Below are 26,092 nucleotides of genomic sequence, written 5' to 3' on the forward strand. Positions count from 1 at the left end.
TCAGTAGGCAAACATTATTGGCTAAAAACAGCCACAAATCAAAGATCACTCCCACCAGAAACTCCTATGTCATTTCCCTTATTCATGGATTAACTCAAAATTGTGGAATTTGTATTTCCTATAAAATATTTTCACATCTCCCCTTTCCAGTAGGTGAGAGAAGAATTCACAATACATTTCTTTGTCACTTGGGGGATGGTCAGGGATAAGAGTTCTTCATATTTAAAGAAATCTCTAAAGTAATTTATACAACTACTTATAGAATTTGAGTTTAGGCATCTTGAAGAAGCTTTAGGTCTGAAGATTGAAAATACTTCAGTGTTGATTATATCACTTTGCTTAGGAATACAGTTAAGTTATTTTTAAAAGTCAATGGAATACATTTTGTTCTCATCAATGTAGTGTATCATGAACCATAAAGTTTGTGGAATGATGTTAAAAGAAATAGCATTTCTTTTTTTCTGTATATTGAGACAAAATGAAAATTACTCTCTTTCCCTTGGAGTTCATGTTATGAAAGTTTGTATATTTTATGTTGAATGTTTAGGTGTTCATGAAGGAGGACAACAGTTCATAAATCCAAATGCTACCAAGAAGACAATTAATTTTAGAAAATTGTTGTTCAGCAGACAACTTAGGCCTAGAACAAAGTGATTCATTTTCTCTATAGGCAATAATGTATGTTATAAAAATTAGGAGATAGTCATACAGAAAAGTGAAAATGAATGTAGATCAATAATTTAATTTAGCTCTGACCTGGCTAAGTTCTAAGGCATGGTTCATAATTTTTCAATGAATAGACCGTTACAATTTGACATGTAGTGTCTCAGTTTCATATTGATCTGCCTTAATGTAGGAATAGCAGCCCTCTAATCTTTAGCAAAACCACATGTGTCTGCCTGTGTATGTCAAACAAAATAGGCCAGCCTGTATATGTCATTTATTCTATTTTCAGAACTACTTTTTTGTTAGCTAAATAATTTTTAAAATAAGGAGAGAAATGGGTTAGTAAATGAATGATGACTGGAAGGGAAAGTTCATGGAGTTTTCTTTTAGTTAATAGACTCTTGGTCTTTCTGCATTACTTAATTGCTTATTAAAAGTGGAACCCTTGATGTACTATGTACAGTGTATATTTATTCAGTGGAAAAGTATTAATTTTTAATAGAACTAAGTGGCTTCTTGGACAAGGGACCCTGACTATTAATCAGGAGGCAAGTGATTGACTGACTTTCATGTTTATTAATTATTCAAGGAAGTTCAATTGTAAAGCCCATAAGAGCAGAAGTAAGTTTTTTATAAGTGAGCCTATGCACTTTAAATACCACATTCATTTATTTGTTTAACCAGTATTTAATACATTTTATGTGCCAGAGACTGATGGTTCAGTAATGTGTGGGACCATATGCCTCTGTCCTCATGAAACTTGAGTAAAATAGACAGGTGTCAGTATGTGAAGAGAAGATAGAATGTTTCTGAGTTTAGGAGACTCAGTTTTGCTTGACTCTTGTTTAGCTACAGAAACTGATTCTTTTCTGCACACATTGCCTCATTCTCCTGGAAAGTTAATCTAGTCAATTCTAACTATCATCTGAGAAAATATTTTGTTTAGAGTGTGGAGTCAGTTTCTTAGAGTAAGAGGAGACTTGAGAAGTTACCAGGAGATGTACCCTTAGTTTTCTGTCTCAGCTGGGCCACATTCGATTCCTGGACCAGAACATGCTCACGTGGCAGATCATTTCTAGACTGTGTAGGTTGTTGAAACTTCTTCCAAATAATGAACTGCAAATTATTCCCCTGATCTTTATCTTTATTGATTCCAGTCCTATGTCTTAGGTAAAACCATAACCTCTAATTTATCTATTATTTTGAGTACTTATAACTGTGTTTTCCACTTATTCATATGATTTTTAAAAAAATTATTACTAATTTGAATGAACTAACTGGGTGATAATAACTCTAGGCAGGTAAGTTGTAATTAGAGCAAGTAGGTCATGGGGTGTGCCTTTGGGGTTTATATTTTGTCCCTGGTGCCCCCCTGTCTCTCTGTCTTTGCTTCCTGCCACAATGAGTTAAGCAGCTTTCTTGCACCGTGGTTTTCCGCCATGATGTTCCACCTCATCTTAGGTCCAGAGTGATGGGATCAACTGACCATGGACTGAATCTCTGAAACCATGAGCTCAAAATAAACTTTGTCTCCTCTGAGCTGTTATTCCTGTTAGATCATACCCTGTTAGAATAGTGCTCATTGTTATTTTTCTAGCATTATCATAGTATGAGGGAATGAATGAATGAATGAACAATTTGACTTGTCCAAAAGGCTTTAGGGAAAAATATATAATTAAAACCTTATATAGTAGTTTATTAACTATTTGACAACAACTGCCATCATTCTTTCTCTGCCTCATTTTTTTTCATCTCCAGTTAAGATACTTACTTCTTGTATGTTTGTTTTCATTTGACCCTGTGTCCAGCCCTTCATTGTGTCCATCCCCCTTATAGTGCCTTCCACTCTTATTTGCAGTATATAAGGTGCCTATCTCACAAGGAGGTTTTGGAAGGGCTTCACAGAAGATGTGAAAATGGTCCTGTTCTAGATCTAGAAGAATAGAAAGGATTCTCCATTTAAGTGGGACTGGAAATGGGACTTTCAGATGTGCACTTAGGACATGTTAGCAAAAAGCACATCCATCCTTTTCTACTAGGCCACCCATAACTGCCAATTTGGCACCTTCCCCCTTGGAGACTTTTTTTTTTTAACTTGACTTTTTTTCCACCTTAACCATCTCCTTATTGTTATAATTTTGTAATGAGGTATCTTCTAGAAGCTTTTGGGTTAATGCAGGAGGTGAAATGATCAGATTGTGAAAGCTGTAACCTAATCAGTAGATTAATCCATTAAATGGATTAATAATTTGAATGGGCTAACTGGGTGATAATTGTAGGAAGGTAAGGTGCGACTAGAGGAAGTAGGTCATGAGGTGTGCCTTTGGGGTTTATATTTTGTCCCTGGTGCTCCCCTCTCTCTCTCTCTCTGTCTTTGCTTTCTGCCACCATGAGTTGAGCAGCTTTCTTCTGCCATGGTTTTCCACCATGATATTCTACCTCACCTTAGGTCCAGAGTGATGGAGTCAACTCACCATGGACTGAATCTCTGAAACCATGAGCTCAAAATAAACTTCATCTCTTCTGAGTTGTTCTTGTCAGATGTTTTGGTCAGTGATGGAAACCTATCTAACGTACTCAGTATTGCCTCACAGCTCAAGGCAGAGTAGTTTGCAGTTTAGAGCTTGCATTAGGGAGTTAGGCTGGCTTCTACCCATCTTTTACATGTCAGTAGAAAAGGGAGGGTATAAAGTACTTAGGAAAACTAGCAGATCGACTATATGTGAAGTGCTTAATACCTAATACCCTGGAGCCACTATCCTTGTCTTCCCTCTAGTGAACTGCTGAGGCTTACTTCTGGTGCTACAACCATGTGTCCAGAGGCCTCAGAACATGTAGTGGTTCACACAGGTTTTCCCGTAGGAACCTCCTCAGTGGCTAACAGAGGTAGTGTTACTACCGTTTTTCCAAGTTCTCAGTTTTCTGATTTTACATCACTACCATGCTTTCTTTCAGCCTCCAGGTGCATGGAATCAAGCACATTTCTTCTTTTGGTAGGACTGGACAGGAATCAGGTCTGATACGTTGCTTCCTCAATTTCTCTTCTTTTGGGTTTCCCTTGGTAAAAGGGCCTGGATATCTGTGACCTCACCTCACAGCTTCATCTGGGAAACCAGCATTCTCATTTCATTCTGGTCAAGATTTCTCTTGATAGGTTTATTGCAGATTGCTGCAGCTGCAATCAGTGTTTACAATCTGATGACAAGTTGGAGATTAAAGCTTGTCATCACTATTTAATTAACCTCAAATTAAGCAGTTTCTGGCCCCATTCCATATCCTTCCACAAACCCATCAGCGCTGCTAAAACAGTGCTGTGAATCCTGATAGATTCCTGGTTGCGCCGCTGGAGAGCAGGAGCTGGTTTAGCTGACACTCTGAAGAACAGCAGTATACCCAAGAACTGAAGCTAGATAACTATCCAAAAGAAATGGGAAGGAGGGGAAGGAAGGATGGCACGTTTCCACTTCTAGGAAGCATGTAGTCTATGAATTACAAAGAAGATGAGCCAAAAACTATTCCAGAGATGGGGAGGGGGTGCTGTTATTAATATTTAAAAATGGTTTTGTTTTCTCATTGCAGAAGTAGTTATGGGTACATAGTAAAATTACAAATGATGATTATGAAAAAGGAGAAAAAATAAGTATCTTAAAAATCTTACTCTGCACATCTGATTTTAAGGCTTACCTGGTAGTGCCCAGGCTCCAGTAACAACTACCACTGGTGGCTCTTGAGCATTTTAAAATGTAGTAAGAGTGAATGACATATGTAAGTGTAAACTGCATATATCTAAGACCTAGTCTGGAGAAGAATTTAATATGTCATTATGAATTTATGTTTTTTACATGTTGAAATATTATTTTGCATATGTCAAGTTATAAATATATCATTAAATGAATACCATCTACTTTTTAATGTATTTTAGACTTTTTAAAGATACTTTAAAATAACATCTGTGCTTGTATCTTATTTCTATTGGAGACAGACGTTTAAGTATTTCTCTTTTATATATCATATATTTTTTAAAGAAAGATTGGATTATTCTACATAGAGTTTAGTGTTCTCTTTTTTTACTTAATGTTATATTGTGAATATATTTATGTCATGAAATATATATATTATTTTTAATAATTTGTAATATTTGATTATATTTATGTACATTAATTGGTTAATCTTATAGTCTATTGTTGAACAACTAGCTTATTTTCATTTTTTACAATTGTTGTAATTGACTTATCCATAGGAGAACTGTTATAAGACCCACTAGTAGATTTTTTTTAATTTATTTTTTATTCAAATTTGTTATATGTGACAGCAGAATGCATTACAATTCATATTACACATACAGAGTATGATTTTTCATATCTCTAGTTGTATATAAAGTATATTCACACCGTTTGTGTCTTCATACATGTACTTAGGGTAATGATGTCCATCTCATTCACCATCTTTTTTACCCCCATGCCCTCTCCCTTTCCCTACCACCCCTTTGCCCTATCTAGAGTTTTTCTAATTCTCCCATGCTCCCCCTTCCAAGTCCACTATGAATCACCCTCTTTATATCAGAGAAAATATTTGGCATTTGGTTTTCTGGGATTGGTTAACTTCACTTAGCCTTATATTCCCCAACTCCATCCATTTACCTGCAAATGTCATGATTTTATTCTCTTTTATTGCTGAATAGTATTCCATTGTGTATATATACCACATTTTCTTTATTCATTCAACAACTAAAGGGCATCTAAGTTGGTTCCACAGTTTAGCTATTGTGAATTGTGCTGCTATAAACATTGATGTGACTGTGTCCCTGTAGTATGCTGTTTTTAAGTCCTTTGGGTATAGACCAAGGAGAGGGATAGCTGGGTCAAATGGTGGTTCCATTCCCAATTTTCCAAGAAATCTCCATGCTGCTTTCCATATTGGCTGCACCAATTTGCAGTTCTACCAGCAGTGTGTCACTCACTGTACCTTTTCCCCCACATCCTCGCCAACACTTATTGTTATCTTTCTTCATAATAGCTGCCATTCTGACTGGAGTGAGATGAAATCTTAGAGTAGTTTTGATTTGCATTTCTCTAATTGCTAGAGATGTTGAACATTTCTTTCATATATTTGTTGATTGATTGTGTATCATCTTCTGAGAAGTGTCTGTTCAGTTCCTTGGCCTATTTATTGATTGGGCTATTTTTTTTCTTTTTTTGGTGTTTACCTTCTTGAGTTATTTATATACGCTAGAGATTAGTGTTCTATCTGCTGTGTGAGGGGTAAAAATCTGCTCCCATGATGTAGGCTATCTATTTACCTCACTGATTTCTTCTTTTGCTGAGAAGAAGCTTTTCAGTTTGAATCCATTCCATTTATTGATTCTTGATTTTACTTCTCGAGCTATAGGATTCTTATTAAGGAAGTTGAGGCCTAATCTGACATGTTGGAGATTTAGGCCTACTTTTTCTTCTATTAGATGCAGGGTCACGGGTTTAATTCCTAGGTCTTTGATCCACTATGAGTCGCGTTTTGTGCATGGTGAGAGATAGGGGTTTAATTTCATTTTGTTGCATATGGATTTTCAGTTTTTCTAGCACCATTTGTTGAAGAGGCTGTCTTTTCTCCAATGTATGTTTTTGGCACTTTTGTCTAACATAAGATAACTGTAATTATTTGGGTTTGTCTCTGTGTCCTCTATTCTGTACCATTGCTCTACCAGTCTATTTTAGTGCCAATACCATGTTGTTTTTGTTATTACTGCTCTGTATAGTTTAAGGTCTGGTATAGTGATGCCACTTGCTTCACTCTTCTTGCTAAGTATTGCTTTATATAATCTGGGTCTCTAAATTTTCCAGATGAATTCCATGACTACCTTTTCTATTTCTATGAGGAATGTCATTGGGATTTTGATTGCAATTGCATTAAATTTGTATAGTGCTTTTGGTAGTATGGTCATTTTGACAATATTAATTCTGCCTATCCAAGAACAAGGGAGATCTTTCCATCTTCTAAGGCCTTTTTAAATTTATTTCTTTAGCATTCTGTAGTTTTCATTGTAGAGGTCTTTCACCTCTTCTGTCAGGTTGATTCTCAAGTATTTTATTTCGTTTTTTTTTGAGCTATTGTAAATGGAGTAGTTTTTCTCATTTCCATTTCAGAGAATTTCTCACTGATATACAGAAATGCCTTTGATTTATGAGTGTTGATTTTGTATCCTGCTACTTTGCTGAATTCATTTATTAGTTCTAGAGTTTTCTGGTGGAATTTTTGGGGTCTTCTAGGTATAGAATTATATCGTTGGCGAATGGTGCTAATTTGAGTTCTTCTTATCCTATCTGTATCCCTTCAATTTCTTTTGTCTGTCTAATTGCTCTGGCTAGTGTTTCAAGAACTATGTTAAATAGAAGTGGTGAAAGAGTATATCCCTGTGTTGTTCCAGTTTTTAGAAGGAATGCTTTCAATTTTTCTCCATTTAGAATGATGTTGGCCTGGGGCTTAGCATAGATAGCTTTCATGATGTTGAGATATGTTCCTGTTATCTCTAGTTTTTCTAGTGTTTTGAACATGTATGGGTGCTGTATTTTGTAGAATGCTTTTTCTGCATCAATTGAGATGATCATGTGATTTTTATCTTTAAGTCTATTGATATGATGAATTATGTTTATTGGTTTTTGTATATTGAACTAACCTTGCATCCCTGGGATGAACCCTACTTGATCGTGGTGCACTATCTTTTTGATATGTTTTTGTATTCACTTTGCCAGAATTTTATTGAGAATTTTTGCGTCATTATTCATTAGAGATATTGGTCTGAAGTTTTCTTTCTTTGATGTGTCTTTGCCTGGTTTTGGAATCCGGGTGATATTGGCCTTATAGAATGAATCTGAAGTGCTCTGTCTTTTTCTATTTAATGAAATAATTTGTAGAGTATAGGTATTATTTTTTTTATAGGTCTTGTAGAACTCAGCTGTGTATCCATTTGGTCCTGGGCTTTTCTCGGTTTGTAGGCTTCTGATGGCATCTTCTATATCATCGCTTGAAATTGGTCTGTATAAATTATGTATATCATCCTGATTCAATTTGGGCAACTCATATGCCTCTAGAAATTTGCTGATGCCTTCAATATTCTCTATTTTATTGGAGTACAAGTTTTCAAAATAGTTTCTAATTATCTTCTGTATTTCTATAGTGTTTATTGTGATCTCTCCTTTTTCATCACATATATTAGTGATTTGAGTTTTCTCTCTCCTTCTCTTTGTTAGCATGTTATCAATTTTATTTTATTTTTTCAAAGAACCAACTTTTTGGTTCACCAATTTTTTTCAATTGTTTCTTTTGTTTCAATTTTATTGCTTTCAGCTCTAATTTTAATGATTTCCTGTCTTCTACTGCCTTTGGTGTTGATATGTTTTTCTTTTTCTTCTAGGGCTTTGAGATGTAATGATAAGTCATTTATTTGTTGACTTTTTCTTCTATTAAGGAATGAACTCCATGCAATGTACTTTCCTGTTAGTACTGCCTTCATAGTGTCCCAGAGATTTATATATGTTATATCAGTGTTCGCATTTACCTCTAAAAATCTTTTAAATGAGTGTTTTCATTTACCTCTAAGAATCCTCGTTGATGTCTTTTTCAACCCATTGTTCATTCAGTAGCATATTATTTAGTCTCCAGTTGTTCAAGTAGTTTTTAGTTTTTATTTTATCATTGATTTCTAATTTCATTACATTGTGATCTGATAGAATGGTAGTATTTCTATTTTTTTGTATTTGTTAAGAGTTGCTTTGTAGCATAATATATGGTCTATTTTAGAGGAGGATCCATGTGCTGCTGAGAAGAAACTGTATTCACTTGTTGAAGGATGGAATATTCTATAAATGTCAGTTAAATCTGTTATTGATTGTATTATTGAGTTCTATAGTTTCTTTGTTCAGCTTTTGTTTGGAAGATTTATCCAGTAGTGAACAAGCTACTCAGAATTATTTTGTTGTGGTCAATTTGACTCTTGAACTTGAGAAGAGTTTGTTTGATGGACATAGATGCTCCATTGTTTGGGGCATATATATTTATTATTGTTACGTCTTTTTGGTGTATGGTTCCCTTGAGCAGTATGAAATGTCCTTCTTTGTCCCTTTTGATTAACTTTAGCTTAAAGTCTACTTTATTTGATATTTAATGGAAACCCCTGCTTGCTTCCTCAGTTCATGTGAATGGTATGATTTTTTCCCAACCTTTCACCTTCAGTCTGTCTCTTGGAGGCAGCATATTGTTGGGTCTTTTTTTTTTTTTTCTTGGAATCCATTCAGCTAGGCTATGTCTTTTGATTGGTGAGTTTAGGCCATTAGAATTTGGGGTTATTATTGAGACATGATTTGCAATCCCAGCCATTTTTGTTATTTAACTTGACTTGGTTTTTCCTTTGGTTAGCTTTTCCTTTAGTGTAATACCTCCCTCTGATGATTTTCATTGTTGTTTTTCATTTCCTCTTCATGGAATATTTTGCCAAGTATGTTCTGTAGTGCAGATTTTCCAGATTTAAATTCTTTTAATTTTTGTTTATCATGGAAGGTTTTTATTTCATCATCAAATCTAAAGCTTAATTTTGGTGAATACAAAATTCTTGGCATCCATTTTCTTTCAGAGCTTGATATATGTTGTTCCAGGATCTTCTAGCTTTCAGAATCTGGTTTGAAAAATAACCTAATTGGTTATTATCTGCACATAACCTAATTGGTTTCCCCCTATATGTAATCTGATTCCTTTCTCTCATGGCTTTTAAAATTCTCTCCTTATTCTCTATACTAGGCATTTTCATTATAATGTGCCTTGGTGTGGATCTGTTCTGATTTTGTACATTTGGTGTCCTGTAAGTCTCTTGAATTTGGTTTTCCAATTTTTTCTTCATGTTTGGAAAATTTTTAGATATTATTTCTTTGAATAGACTGTCCATTCTTTTGGTTTGGAACTCTAGACCTTTCTTTTTTTTATCCCAATAACTCTTAAATTTGGTCTTTTTATGCTATCCCATATTTCTTGAATGTCTTACTATGGTTACTTACCATTTTCACTGTGTGGTCTGCATTCTTCTCAAGATTACATATTTAGTCTTTTTTTTTTTTAAATCCATTCAGCTAGCCTATGTCTTTTGATTGGTGAATTTAGGCCATTAGCATTCGGGGTTATTTGGTTATTTGTTCCTGTCTTCCAAGTGCCAATTTCTGTTGGTGATGCTTTCATTGAGCTTTTAATTTGGTTTATTATTTCTTTCATTTCAAGGATTTCTTTAGAACTCTATCTCCCTATTGAAGTAATCTTTTGCTTCCTGCATTTGCTTATGTAGCTCTTTGTCAAAATGATTTTTGCTGCCTGTATTTGCTGTCTTATATCATACTTTAATTATGTACATCCTGAACTCTTTCTTTGTAATTTCATGTGTTTTGCTGGCCATGGATTCCAATAATGTGGTATATTGATTTGTTTGGGGCACTTTTTTCCCTTGTCTTTTCATGTTGCTCATGTGTCTTTCTTTCTAGCTCTGTGGATCCAAGGCGTTACCATTTTTACCCTATAGGCTTATGTGCCACTGTAGAGTTCCAATATGTCACCTGACTATCTGGTGTTCCAAACTGGTAGTTTCCCCTGACTAAAGATGGTGATGAAAGTGACCCAAGATAAAGGCTGCTGCTTTCAATGATGGGGTGTCTGTTTGGGTTGGGGGAGCTGGGCAATGGCGTTGTATGATGCATTCAGGGATGAGCTCTGTGGTGTGCAGTGTTGCAGCTATCAGCTTTCTTCAGAGCCTGTGATGTCCCCAGGTACAGGCAGGCTACTGCTATTAGGGGACTATGGCAGAATCTACCGAGTCCCAAGATGGAGGCTCCTGGGGAACCCAACATTTGTAGATGGGGGTCCACATTGGAGTGGCTGCTGGAGTTCCTGCACATGGGTAGGGGCTGAGTGTTCTTCGTGGAAGTGGCATCTGGGAATTCTGCACCAGTACTAGGGCAGGTGGTCCCGCAAAGGTACCAGGGAGGCCTGTGTGGGTGAGTAGTCTGGAGTTGGGTGGGAGTCCTGTTCTAACATTTAGGCTGGGGCCCCACATGGCATGGTGGCCGTGATTCCTGCATGTGGAGCTGTGGAGTGGTCCTCTATCACTGAGCAAAGCATATTCCCACTAGTTGAGACCCAGTTCATGGAGTGACACAGAATGCTGCCTCCCTCTGGCCCACCATCTTGGATCCTTCTTAGTAGATGTTTAAAACCCCAGAGAATACCAAATTCTATATATACTGGATATGATAACATTTAATTTATGAATTAGGTATGGTTAAGAGATTAACAACAATAAGTAATAATAAAATAGAACAATTATAACAAAATGTACAATAATAAAGTTCTGTGAATATGGCTTCTCCCTCTCAAAATATTTTATTGTACTGTGCTTGCCCTTCTTGTGCTGATGTGAGATGATATAGTGCCTCCATGATGAGCTGAAGTGAGGTGATGACATAGGCATTGTCATCTACTTCGTAAGAGTTAATTTAACATAGCACTACAATACTCTGACACTTGATCCCAATAAGACAGCTTCTAAGTGAATAATGGGTAGGTAGCATCTATGGCATGGATTCATTAGACAAAAGGATGCTTCATGTCTCAGATGGGATGCAGCAGGGTGAAATGAGATTTCATCATGCTACTCAGAACAACACATAATTTAAGTGAATGGTTGACTGCAGGAGAGGGGAAAACTACTGTTTCAAACTATCCACCAACACATAGGTAACAATATAGTTAGGCTCATCCTTAATCATGCTTGTTATAAGAATGGCTATGTGGGTAGGGTGGATTGTCTCACTATGAGCACATGTTAGCAGGGGAAGCCAAGAGAGGAAAATATCAACTGCGAGGACCACCTTTTTTTCTCCAGTAGAAAAGGGATTTCACACTCAAACTGAGGGCTCACAGAGGGCTCAGAGATTGGAATACTGATAGAGATGTATTTAGAGTTACAGGAACCAAAAGGATGGTGAGGCAACTATGGAAAGTCTTAAGTGACAAAAGGAGAGAGCAGAGTTACCTGAACCCAGTGATAGTCCTAGTGAGGAACGAGAAAGAGGGGACTTTTTATTTTATTTATTTATTTATTTGTTTGTTTTTTGGTTGTAGTTGGACACAATACCTTTATTTTATTTATTTTTATGTGGTGCTGAGGAACAAACCTAGGCCCTCTCACATGCTAGGTGAGTGCTCTACCACTGAGCTACAGCCCAGCCTGAAAGAGGGGCCTTAGATAGGAACTCTAGTCATAGGTAGAGGAACATGGGCACTTATCAGAACTCACAGATAAGAAATGGGGTGGGAGGAGAAAGGAGATGGGGAATAAATACCTGAACTCTTTCCTCCTATCTTCTGATTTCTTGATCCTGCCCACCATAGTCTGAGCCTAAGAGAAGCAAAAGAGCATGGGTGCTCAGTCTATAAATTTCCATAGAAATCAGTGCAGTGTTGCATGCCTATACTTCCCGCACTTGGTAGGCTGAGGTGGGAGGATTACTGGGGCCCAGAAGTTCAAGACCAGCCTGGGCAACATAGCAAGACCCCATCTCCAAAAGAAAAACAAGTTAAAAAATAAGCAAAGTTCTTTAAAGAAGAGATCTCTAGCAGGGCAGAGAAGAGTGCAAAATGCACGTGAAGGGGCGAGTAGAGAATACCAAAACCCCACCTCTGATACTTATTCAATTGTGTAGGCATTTACTTTTTCTGAGCATTGGTTTCCTAACCTATAAAATGTGCATAATGATTCCAAACTCAAGAGGTTTGAATGGACATAAATAAAAGAAAACACTTTACACAATGTTGTTTTCTTTACTTGTACTCACCAGTGTCTTTCCAGTGGATCATATCAACTTCTTACTGTATAGTCCATTTGTCATTTCTTCTAAGTTAATTAGGAGGCAAATAAACCTGGGCCTAATATTTAGACTTGAAAAACTCTGCATACATGGTGAAGTAAGCATTTACGTTCTGAATTGTGCATATCAAACTCTTGTACTCTGGTAAAAATCCATAGAATTTTTCACATAGTTGGATAATTAGGCCACATGCTGTTGGCTCTGCTCAAAAATGGTCATTTAAGTGTCCTTTTATTATTTTTGGCATCTACTGGGAAATTTTAATAGCCACTGCCAGTGTGGTTTCTATATGCTTTTTTGAAAATGTTGAAATTGAACAAGGTTTAATAAAATTGCTGTACTGTCAGCTTTAGCAAGCTCTCCCAGAGATAAACCTGGAAAAATAAACCCCAAACCCCAAAATAAATATTTCTATAAATCAGGAACTTTCAGATGTGTTCCCTGAGAGGTGCAGCTGGACTCATGTGGAGTTTGTTCATAAAACAGGGGGGGGCGGGTAGAGGCTGACAGCTTTTGAAGTGATTTGACCCCTTCATTATCCTTTGCAGATCTATACTAGAAATGAATGTCAGTGTTCAGAACTAAGGGATTCTGAAATGTCACTTCATTAGTCTTATGTGGAAAAGTGAATAATACAATATTGTAAATGAATGAGTATATAGTAGTCCTCACTTATCTGTAGTTTGACTGCCTGAGGTTTCAGTTACCTGTGGTCAACTGTGACCCCAAATTATTAAATTGAAAATTACAGAAACAAACAATTCCTAAGTTTCAAACCATGTACCATTTTGAGTAGTATGATGATATCTCTGTCCTACTTGAGTAGTATGATGATATCTCTCTCCTACTTGGAATGTGAATCATCCTTTTGTCCAGCGTATCTGCACCGCATTTACTACTCTCCCATTAGTCATTTAGTAGCTTTCTTGGTTTTCAGATCCACTGTTGAGGTATTGCAGTGCTTATGTTCAAGTAATGTTTAATTTTATTTTATAGAGGCCCCAAAGAGTATGATGCTGGTAATTTACATGTGCCAAAGAGAAGCTATAAAAATGTTTCCTTTAAGTGACAAAGTATGTATAGGAAAAAACATAGAATATATGTTCAGTATTATCTGTGGTTTCATGTATCCACTGGTGGGTCTTGGAATGTAGCTCCCATCAATAAGGGAAAGCAATTGTATATCAAGTATATGGATATTCTTTTTTAAAAATATTTTTAGTTGTTTATAGAACTTTATTAATTTATTTATCTGCCGCAGTCTGGCTGTAGCAAAATAACGGGGCGGGGGTGGGGGGGTGACGAGCAACTTGTGTACATTGATACAGCAGGAGTGGGAGCCATTTATTGTAGGACAGGAGGGGTATATATACATTCCACACAGCTTATCTTAATTAACATAAACTAGATACAGCAGTCAACCAATAAGGAATCTCCACACTTAATTTAATGGCTTGCTGGCATTGCTTCACAAACCACTCCCTCTGGCAAAATGCCAGACGCCATCTTGACTTGTTTACAGACCCTAACATTTATCTATGGCACTGAGAATCGAACCCAGTGCCTCACACATGTCAGGCAAGGGCTCTACCACTGAGCCACAATCCAAGCCCACTATATGAATATTCTTAAATTGCCAGACCCTTTTAGGGAAGAAAATTATTGATCATTAAAGTATCAAATAAGAGAAACAGTTGACGTTTATTAGCCTTTATAAAGTTCTATTCACTGTTTTAAATACCTTATGTAAATTATCTAATTTAATCCTTTTCAGCAGCCCTATGAAGAGTGGTGTTTTCTTCATTTGACAGATAAGGAAACAGAGGCTCCAAAAGTGAAATAAAGTGATTACAGTTTCATGTTTAATAAGTAGCAGAGGCAGTGTTGAAACACACACCATTTAACTCTAGAGTCTGAACTCTTAACTGCTGTTCTATACCATTTCTTTTTAAAATATTTTTGGAGTAACTTGGGAGCGTGAGGATATTTTATAAAAGATGACAACTCAGGCAAGCCTGTGTGGGATATTCAGGCACAGTTTTTATTTCTGTAAATTACTTGCAGACTGTAGACATGTTCCTTGGCTTATTGCTAGAAAATAGCTTCTTAATGGATCTCAGTATTCAATCCACCATCCTAGTTGAGCTGAAGGAGTTTTATGGCCAATGAAGCAAGATATTTACCAAATAGTTAACATTAATGATTTTTGATTTTTAAAAACAAATGTTACTTAAGAATGCGACTTATATTTGTTGCATCATGTACTGAGAGCTATCTTTAATTGTACCTTTATTGACTGTGAGAGGATGCAAACTGGATTCCACAGTTTTAATTAACCATTCCCCCTCTGACATTTCTCTACTGTCTCAGAAGTGATAGTGGATGGCAGTTACCTGTCAGAATTTTTTATAAAGAAGCTAAGATGGAGAAATGTTAGAGTTGTCCTGATAATTAGAGAGGAAAGACAGAGAAGAAAGGGACACGGCTGATGGCTTACCATGTTCATATCATGATTCGGTAAACAGCTTCCATCATTTCTAGGTACATTTTTAAAATCTGAGCAGATAACAGACCAATTGACATTAAAAAATTCAGAAATCACTAATTTCCACTTATATAATTTTTATATTACCCAAACAATATCTTCTTTGTGGACGTGGGCACCTCCTCGACATTATGTATTTTATCTGAGTTTCTGAGGCTTTTCTGTTAGAAGAAGCAACAACATGAAGGTCAAACATAATGGGTCCCCATCTAACACTACACTGATTTGCCAAGTACTCAGTGCACAGTTTTGTTTCTATTATGATAAAAGCCAGAGAGAACACTGTGGAGTTTAAACTTGGTTTCTGTATCTGGTGCCCACATGAAAAGATGAAGTCGAGGAGGCCAATTTATCCAGCAAATGTGCCCACACAATTCAGGAATAATTACCTCCCTTGATATCTGATGGAACTTTCCTACATCCCCATGGAAAAATCTATGTTCAGCCCTTCAGAGCCATTTTCAGAGATCCCACCATAGCATGTGTGCTTATTTATTTATTTCCATTTTAAGAACTTCACCTTTCCAGACTACCTTTTAAGGTTTGCCTCCTGCATAATGAATGGAGAAACTAGCTGCTATTTCATTTCCAGGTATCTCCCTGCTGCAGGCGCTGCCTGGAGAAGTTTCCCTCTATTTGGCTTGCAAGCCTCATTTATTTTCCTGTGCTTTCTACTGTGGGCAGAGGCTGGCCGGCTGCATTATTAAATTACTATTATTGCACTGTGATGTCTTGGCATGATCAGGGACTGAGGTGGAAAACTTAGTATTGGGCTGGGAACACATCTCCCCATTTCTTAGCTGCCAAGTGGATCCAGTCTGGCTTTCTGGGTCTATCAACTCCAGGATTCTCTGAAAACAAAGGGAAGGTCTGCCTGCATTTGAAGCATTTCTCCTACTCAGTGTAAGGAATGGGCATTTCACTTTCAAGTAGGTTACTTTGGTTTGGGATTAACTGGCTAATTCATGATGGTCATGAATTTTTTGCAGTGGAGGGTTGGCATTTGACATTCAAAGCTATTTGACTTTTTAAAAGTTATAATGTCATTTTGAAAGCTATAATGTCACTAATATATTTGCATATAGTTCATTTACAGTTTGTACAAGCTTTTGAAGGCTGTCTGTTCTCCACAGAGAAGTTTTTAATTAAAAATACTTGATTGTGTCTCCAAGACTCCTTAAATTAAGGCACTGTTCTTCTGTTTTTCTTCCTCATTACACTCTTGATAATTGACCTACCATTATATATAATGAGAAAATTTATTGTCATATTTTTAAGCCTTTTCTCATTCACTATTATATCACCAGTGCATATAGGAGGTGCTTAGTCAATTCTTGTTGAGGGAGTAGTTTAAACATTACCTGTACATTGTATGTTCATTCATACTGGCACATGTTTTATCATAGATACTGCTTCTTCCCCCTTTGGAATTTTACCCATCTCTCAGAAATGTCCTTTGTGTTTCAAGTCTTAGTATTTTTACACTGTGAGTTTTCTCCTTCTGTCCCTATCTAAAAATATTTCCATTTATATATTAGGTGCTCAATAAATATCTCGATGAATGAACATCTTATAATTTACACTTACACACTTACACAGAACACTTATACAGTTAACTCAAGGAAAAATTGTGTGTAATATTTTATAAACAAAATAGTAAACATGAGGTTTGAGACTCCATTTTTCTTATTCATTTCCTGACTCCTGAATCAAGAGTCTATCACCACCCCCTTCCCCTTAGCAATGGGTTTCTAATTACAATAATCTAATCATGCCTTTCCCCTGCTTAAAAACCTTCAAGGGCTTTCCCTTGCCCTGGAGAGGAATGTAATTTAGATTCTTTAAGTGTAGCTGAAATGTTTCCATCCCTGGCCACAATTCTCCCCAAGTCCCCTTTACTCTTGCACTCACTGATTATACAGTTGATTGAACCTGTGATATTTCCTTTTCCCCATGGCTTTGGCATGTTGGGTTCCCTCTGCTTAGACTGCTTCCCACCTTTCCTGAGCGAATTCCTCTTACAGGTCTTATATTGGTCTCATTTAAAAAATGATCCTCTCTTGGAGGTCTTTACTGCCCACCCCTCTGCCACTGCTAATCACCACCATTCTCAACCCCACTCACCTCCAATATTTTTCTTTCTTTGTATGCCTTTGAAATATTTTATCAATAGCATGGAATAATGTGGATTTTTTTTTTTACTTTTTGCCAAGTCAAATTATTAACTTACTACAATTTGAATCTACAACTTTTAAGTTTTTCTCACATAAATTATATTAAAAATTTTTGATACTAATGTGACCCTCCCTTCCTACCAAAACACATGTTTATTATAGATGAATACTATGCAAAGCTTTTGACATGCATTAATTCCTTTGCTTCTCACACCAACCTTATAGTGGATACTGATAGTATTTCCATCATTTTATTGACAAAAGTAAGTTCAGTGAGCCTCATAAGCTCACACAGCTAGTGAGTGAAAGCTGAGATTTAGGTTAAATGCTCTTTATTCTCTATAACTAACATATAGCTAATGTTAGCAAATAATAGGTTAATACCTAGAAAGTATTCAAAATAGTTGAAAACAGCTCTTTTTTGTGTATTGTCTTCCTTTATCCCTTCATACCTACAATCTATTCTGCCCTGGGCTGGGAAGGTGCTCTGTGGGCACCTTCCTTGTCCCCAGACACTGCATTAACCTTTGGTTTTCCCACACTTTTGTAAATAGTTCTGCAGATGGCCTCATATGAGTATTTTGTGTGTGTCATCTGTATCTTTTCCAGATTCTAATTGACAGAGACACTTAAAAAAAGAGCTTAAGACTGTAATTGCGGTTATGCTTTTGTACTTCATATATAGTGTGAAGTTGTATTTACTTCTTTCTACCCTGTCTTTAAGTTTGTATAATGAAATTGAAGATTGCCATATTTCATACTGCCATGAAAATAAATGGCATGCCACTCTCACATACAAAGGGCTTGTTTCCAAAGAATTTGGCTTTGAAACAAGTTGAAAACCCACAGCCCTTCAGGATATTTTCCAAAATCCTTAGCATGATTCGAGGCCTCTTGCATCTTGACAAGAGCTTAATTTGGCGTGGTCTCAATGGCGTCCTCTTTGCTGACTTTAGAAGTGGATTCTGCTCTGTGTCTGGCAGATAGTGTCCCAGCCATCTGGTCCTTTAGAGAGAAATACAGGGGGAAAAAAGAGGGGAAAAAAAGCTGCAGTTGAGATTATCAAGTGTTACAAAAGTGTTTTAAAATAACAGTGCTGAATTTTTACTGCCTCGTTGAATGAATTAGAAGGATTAAAAGAGAATGGAAAAAGATGTAACTAGTATTTCTTGGTTTGTCCTGGTAGTAGAGCATATAGCCCTAGGGTTTCCTGCCCAGATGTTTGGGCAACCCTAGTATAATCTGTCTTTGCTCCTATTACGCTCTCACCAGAATGCCTTCCTTCTCCTGGTTTCCTTTCCCAGATCCTCTTCATCCTTCTTTTTGAAACTTGCCTTCACCCTCTCAGTCTACACGTGTCCCTGTTCCTCAGTATTCCCTGACACCTGCATCTGCCCCGCTCATGTCATCCTCTGATCATTAACATTTTCATTTGTTATTTCAATAGTTCATATTTTGTGACTTAGCTCCTAAACTATGTGTAAATTTCTTTCTTCAGACTGTTTAAGGTATGCACACTGGTGTCTATAATTCTGGAACGCCTTATCTAGTAAGAGTTCATTAAACATTTGCTGAGTTAAATGAATTTAGCAAAATAAGTGAGATGCTATTTTCTTAACTATGGGCATAGTTCACAGTAATAGTGTGGTTTTGTATCTGGTTGGGATCCACAGTTTGTATTTTTCCTTCTTCTTGTCTTTATGGAAATTACATTCTAAAAGAGAATATTAAAAATTGATACACATATTACTACATAACATAGTGTCAATCTAAAAGATAACCCAAATGTTTTAGATTGAGTGGTCCAGGAATCCCTCTGTGATGAGGTAAAGTTTAAGGACAGACCTGAATTAAGTGAAGGAAGGACACATGAATATCGGGGGTGGGGGGACAAAAATTCCAGCTAGAAGCAGTGGTAAGACCTGAGGGCCTGAGGGTTTGGTGGAGGCATATGGGAGGAGGAGAGGGACACAAATGGGATATGTCACAAATGGGATATGTTGGACCCTGTGTTGGACACTATGTAGGACCTTATGAGCCATGGTAAAATTTTAGGTTTTAATTATGAGATAAACCACTGGAGGGCTAGAAGGAAGGGATTGATGTGATCCAATTTATATTTTGTAAAGATCATTTCATCTGTCATGTATAAAAGGGGCTGAAGGGAACAAGAGGAGAGGCAGGCTCTCCAGAGGCACTGGCTCTATGCCTGGGAGGTGAGTCTGGCCTGGAGCCCAGGGATCTGAGTGGACAAAGTGAGAAGTGGTAGAGCCAACTGTGTCATGCCTTCTAATTTATTGACTGCTGTATAATGCATTCAACGTAGCATTTTTTGATGGGCATTTATTTGCATTTTATAATTCTATGTAAGACTTACATTTTCTTTTTGTTTACTAAATAGTTATTTTATTGATAGTTATTTTTGAGATGACACTTAATGACGAATTAGCCAATAAAAACCCAGGAGTCTATGTGGGGCAAGATTGTGTTCCCATGGTGAATTTATTTGTCATCTTTTTCAAAAGTAATTGAATTTTTGTATTCATTCTTGGGTACTGTTTCAGAAATGTAATTCCTCCAAATGACTATTTGGGAGGTGGAATTTTTTTTTTTTTTGCGTGTGTGTGTGTGTGTGCTGTTCTAATTCTGTATTGCATTCCTTTTAATATCTGCATCTCCACTTTGTATTACAAACTTCATCAGACCACTGTGTGCTATTATAGCTATCGTCACCACAGGGAGAAAATGACTAATTGAAGCTGCTTATTGATATAATAGAGCAGGTTGTGACACTTGGCGAGAATGCTAGAACGATGGGCTCCAGCTGATGTTATGTAAAAATATTCAGCCATGAAATATGCGTTTACGAATGGCTTTTTTGCAGATGTCTGCAGAATGCAGATAATCTGTATTCTGAGATGTGGAAATTAAGGATCTGTCTGACCAGTTAACATGACAGCATGGTGAGGACAGTGTGCAGTAAGTAATGAAATGGCCTTGAACTGGGGGCAATAATAATTATAACCTGCCTCTCGTTATAAACAAAACTGGGTGATTTTTACCCCTACCCCATTTCAGAGGGAAGGAATCAGTTGGCAGAAAAATGGTGATGAACTAGTGGTTCTTTAGAATTCTTTCAGTGCAGGATGTATTGGTATCATGAATGAAAATGTGAACTGGTATGTTGTCTTTGGAAAGCTATTTGGCCATAGCTATCAAAATTAAATGCACATGTACCCTTTGACCTAGAATTGTCCTTTGGACTAATTTATCTTAGAAAAGTAGCCAGGCAGGTGCATAAAATTATGTGTATAAAAATGTTCATCATCATTACTTTTAACAATAAATGTATTAAAAGAACTTAAATGTCTAAGCAGTAGGGTACTTGGTAAATAAATTGTGGAGTATCTTTACTTTTGTAATCTTTTTTTAGTATAAATTAAGCCATCACAAAGAACATATCTATATAAAACAATTCTACGATACTGTTAAGTGAAAATTTGTTATTTGCCTCTTTTTGTGGCCATAGAAATTTAAAATGTATGTCTATATGTTCTTTTAATCATAGGTTAAAGACTGTACATTATTTTATTAACGGCATGGGTGGGAAGACCTATTTTTCAGTATATTTCAGTACTGTAATGTTGTTTTAGTGTTTTACTTTGTATATATATTATCTACTCAAAATTTACAAATTAAAAAAATAAAATTTTTATTGTTTTATGCCTGAACATAAGAATGTCATTGATTCATTTTGGGCTGTATTGCATCTGAATTTTGTTTTTAGAATGTTTCTTAGTGTAATTTTTCTTTCCTCCCCCCATCCCCCCCCACCCCCGCCAGTACTGTGGATTGAACTTAGAGTGCTCTACTACTGAGTTACATCCCCAGGACTTTTAATTTTTTATTTTGAGACAGATCACTAAGTTGTGAAGTCTGGCCTCAAACATGCCATCCTCCTGTCTCAGTCACCCCAATTTCTGTGATTACAGGTGTGCATCACCATGCTGGGCCCCAGTATGGGGTTTTATAACTTCTACTAGAGTGCATGTTTTTAGGATATCATTGCACTGACATTTTCTGTATTGGGGTGGTGACTCCCCTTCTTTATTTCTCATCATGACTCTATAGAGTATAGCTCTACCTCTTTCTTTCAACATTTCTATCCTTTCTGTCCAGGATACTTCTTCAGAAGCTTATTTGAATAAGTGAAAAAATCATTCAAACTGACTGATTCTGAATTTCAAATGGGTACATTCATGAAAATGCTAGGGAGCGTCTGGATTTAAAGACCTGATAGTTTTCAATAACAATCAGAAATTAAAGGCCAGCAAAGTTGTTTATTAGCAACTTTTTCAAAGCCTTCCCCACCCCCAACAAGGTAAAGAGTAGTTGTTAGAAATGTATGGCCCAAATCAGTGCCATTCCCTATAATTACATGTGGTACCACACAGCCCTGAGAACATTGTTTAAAATTGTGTTAATCATTGTTGTAGAAGGGACTGCGTGGTAGTGTTCCTAAACCTCACTGCTCATATTATTTCTCTGGTTTGGGGGAGGAAAAAGTAGTCAGAAGAAAAATACATTCCTAAAAAAGTTAAATAACAACTTGTAAATTTCATTCTCTGTTGCTGGAAAACCAACTCATTATACATGAATGTGTAATAAAACAAGTGTTTGGCACATTGAGGTGTATGAACTATGTAGTGTAATCAGAGCTTATTTTCCTGCAGTGGAGATTGAAATTTATACGTTTCTTCTAAGTAGCACCTTTCATTCCATTTTTATTTTCTAAGGGAGAGTGAAATTTACAAGTTGCTGCTTAACAATACCAGAAGTGCTAGTTCCTATACAATGAACAGTGGCGTTTACAAGTTGCCATTTGACAATGCCTGCATTTCTGTGTGTTTGTTCCCCTTCTCCCCCACAAGGTATAGTAAAATTTATAAGGTTAGTAAAAATCCTTCATTATTAATACAAGGTTATATTGCTGGTGGGGATTCCACAAATGGCTTATGAACATATCTAAAGGGAGAAGTAAAGGTGGGTGTTATGAGGCAGGAAATTCTTTCAGGAACTTTGAATTTATAATCAACACTGAGGAACATGCAGAGACATTCATTCATGCCCTTGTTCCCCATGACCCCATTCCCGGGGCTCCTTGATGTTGTCATTTACTTTGTATATATTTCATTGAGTCTTCTTTTTTGAAATTCATCTTCTTTTTTTTTTTTTTTTTTTTGGCCCTGTGTAAGTTTTACTCAGATTGCACTTTCCCCTCTCTTCCATGGACCTTCTCCTTTTGTTCTCTTCTCTAGTCTCAGGGAGTGGTTATTGTATGTACAATTAATTAATTGAGTGGCTTCTAGCAATAGGACATAATTTATATTATTATCTTTCACAGCTCCTTAAATATTTTAGTATTTCAGTATTTTATTGTTACTAAAATTTCAAGGTATATTTGCCAATTGTATTATAACAAGTTCTCTATGGGGGAGATAGCATGCCTTAGAATTCCTTATTCTCCTAATTGGGGCTTTCATGTAGTTATGTAATTGCAATGAAGTGGCTGTCTTATCACTCAAGAGAACAGAGAAGGAAGTGAAAAGGAGCAGGCATCATGCAGAAGCTGGTTAGTGAAGGCAGTTGCTGACAAAGACTTCCGTTCCTGCCCATCCTTGCCTTTTGACTTGCTTTGGTGATTAGAAAATGGCAGAAATACAGAGCGCCAGTTCTGGGACTAGAACTTGAAGTAGCTGGAGATTTCCAACTTCATTGTTTTAGAGCCTGGTGCCATCATATAAAGAAGTCTGACCATGTGCAGGAGAAGGGCCATGTGGATAGAGATCCTGGAGGACAGAGACATAGAGAGAGGTGTATCCAGCCCCTCCCCAGAGCCCATGAGTGAAGGGAAGCCCATTCTCATCTTCTATTCCCATATGAATTGCCCCGCTTAATACCATGTGGGTCAAAGATGAGCTACCCCACTGAACCCTACCCAGATTGAACAAGTAGAGTGGATAAATAATTATTACCTTAAGTCATTTAGTTTTGGGGTGATTTATCTAAGAGATCATAGAAACACACCCAAAATGGAATAAGCCCTATATTAAATTTTGTAGTTTATAGCAGCATTCTTCAAACTAATGTATATACAGATCACCTGGACTCTTTTTAAAATTCTGGTGTTCAGTAAGTCTGGTGTGGAACCTGAGATTTCTTCATTTCTGAGAAGTCCCCAAGTGATGCTGATGTTCTGTTCTGTGGGCTACATTTTGAATAGCACGGGTTAAGGCAAGGAAGACTGTCTATCTAAAGCTTAACAAATTGCTTATTATAGAAAAGCAGGTTTACGCTAGCCTTTTTGTTGAAATTCCAAATCTTGTACTGGTTATGTCATCTATATAGTAGACATTTCAATTCCAATAATATAGAATCAAACAAATGTGTGTTTTACCCAAGGTACTTGGCTGGGAAATTTGTTTTTTTCTTTGAGTCTAACTTTCCTCAGAGTAACTTTTTGATCCTAAGCCTGGTGTGTGTTTAACCAAGATGGATGCTCTGTGACAATCATGAACAATGGCAATAATAATAGCAACCACTTCCACATACTGAGTGCTTTGTTCCAAGCTAGATCTTTTCCCTTCTACCTTCTTAGGCTTTTCAGCTGGGGCCCTGTAAATTAGACTGATGAATGACAGATTAACTGCAGAAAAACAATAGTTTATTAACATGTGCATTGTGCATACATGTGGGAGTACCCAGCAATGAGTAACTCCAAGGGGTGATTAGAATCTAGCCTTATATAGCTCTTAAGGAAAGAGCAATACACTTTTAGAGAAGCGACAAGAGTTTCTAGGGTGGCAAATTGTGGGAAGATAAATATATGGGGGAAATAATACAAGATAAGGGATAGTTAGTAAAGTTTGTCATATAGATTCCTCTGCTATTTCTGGGCCGTAAGGTTCTAGAACTTTCTCTGCTAATAAACTTTTGTTTTTCTTGGTGGATGGGGAGGGTGCTTTTATAAATTTATGTCCTTGTTTTATGTCCCTCTACTTAGAGGGAGGGCAGAGAGGTTTTCTTTTATTGCTTTCTTTTCAATTGCCTTTGGTTCAAGATAATTCTTATGTCTAAATGGCATTTTTCAGGGCAGCGTGCTCTGCTGCTCCTCGTCTTTACGTATGTCTCCTCATTTCTTCCCTATAGTAATCCATGGCATGACTGTCACCATTTTACAGAAGAAGAAACTGGGACTCAGGGATGTTCAGTTATCAGCCTAGGTTACCCAGAGAGTAAGCTAGAATTCAGTTCCATGTCTGATCTGATCCCACAGTGCAGGCTGATACCTCCTCTACCATGTTTCCTTCACCAGCACCACCCAACCAGAAATCCAGGATGTGTGAGCTTTAGGCCTTCAGATTAGAGTTCTGCAGCTCATGTTCTGTTCTTTTTCTGCTTGTTTACTCTTATTCTGGAAGTAGCAGTACTAGTATTATTGCAGTATTCTTTATGTAGCATAGTTGACTTGGGGAACTCCTGATGGAGGTCCCTGAATGCATGTATGTATTTAAGGTAGAGGCAGACACACCTTTAAAAGCCATTACTTGGGAGATTTAATGTTTTATAGCAACATTCACATAATTTTTGTCAGCATTTTATAGTGATATTTAAAACTGCTGACCTGAGAAAAGTCTTTACCAGAATAAATATACTTTACTCTGTTGAACTTCCTTAGTCTCCGTTTTTAATGTGTATTGCTTCATGCAACAACAACAACGTGTTGTTCCTCTCCCTTTGGTTTAGACTCATCGTTTCACCCTCTACAGCATCCATCAAACAGAAGCTACTGCAGGAGATTTTCATCAGAGCAGCTTAAAATACTTCTTTTAAACCCCATAAAAAAACTCTTGATATGAGACCTAGTTTGAAATTAACTTCTAGGCCATCTCTTTGCTTGTTGGCTTTGAATGGCTCTACAGTATTCTCTTGAAGGTTAAAGAAGCCCATGGTGCAGTGCTGGAAAAGGCAGTGCTCTGTGGGGCTGAAGCCAGTGCCCTCCATAGGACCCACCCCGTGAACCACCTGGGCTTAAATGAAGGCCTTAGGACCTCTGGCCAGGAGGCTCCATTTAACTCTTGGATTCTGTTCCTGTGAACATGACTATTATGTGAAATCACATGATTATTGTTGCAATGGTGGTGGTGTGCACATAAGTACTTAGAGAAATAAAAATACATATTTGACTACACCAATTTGCAGTCGCAATCCCAACAGCAATGTATGAGTGTACCTCTTTCCCCACATCCTCACCAACACTTATTGTTGTGTGTATTCTTAAAAGCTGCCATTCTGACTGGAGTGAGATGAAATCTTAGAGTAGTTTTGTTTTGCATCTCTCTAATTGCTAGAGATGATGAACATTTTTCATATATTTGCTGACTGATTGTATATCATTTTCTGAGAAGTGTCTTTTCAGGTCCTTGGCCCGTTTATTGATTGGGTTATTTGTTTTTTTGGTGTTTATCTTTTTGAGTTCTTTATATATTCTAGTGCAGCCAATATGGAAAGCAGTATGGAGATTCCTTGGAAAACTGAGAATGGAATCACCATTTGACCCAGCTATCCCTCTCCTCGGTCTATACCCAAAGGACTTAAAATAGCATACTACAGGGACACAGCCACATCAATGTTTATAGCAGCACAATTCACAATAGCTAAACTCTGGAACCAACCTAAATGCCCTTCAATAGATGAATGGATAAAGAAAATGTAGTATATATACACAAGGGAATATTACTCAGCAATAA

At 36.9% G+C, this 26,092-nt stretch overlaps 1 protein-coding gene across 7 annotated transcripts in view; it reads left to right on the forward strand.

Annotated features, from left to right (window-relative positions):
• Nucleotides 1-26,092, forward strand: part of Fhit (fragile histidine triad diadenosine triphosphatase) — a 1,445,121-nt gene that overhangs the window by 305,748 nt on the left and 1,113,281 nt on the right. The window contains exon 1 of one of the 7 annotated variants that reach the window (XM_046453015.2): nt 15,900-16,011. The exons of 5 other annotated variants lie outside the window; for them this stretch is intronic. The gene's annotated coding sequence lies outside the window, so the exon portion shown is untranslated. Of the gene's footprint in view, nt 1-15,899; nt 16,038-26,092 lie in introns of those variants that run through there. One more of the 7 variants, XM_046453016.2, reaches the window with a different exon arrangement.

The sequence above is a fragment of the Marmota monax genome, unplaced genomic scaffold (assembly GCF_021218885.2).
Source record: "Marmota monax isolate L192 unplaced genomic scaffold, Marmota_monax_Labrador192_F-V1.1 WCK01_AAM20220418_F8-fsc00042, whole genome shotgun sequence".
Classification (NCBI taxonomy): domain Eukaryota; kingdom Metazoa; phylum Chordata; class Mammalia; order Rodentia; family Sciuridae; genus Marmota; species Marmota monax.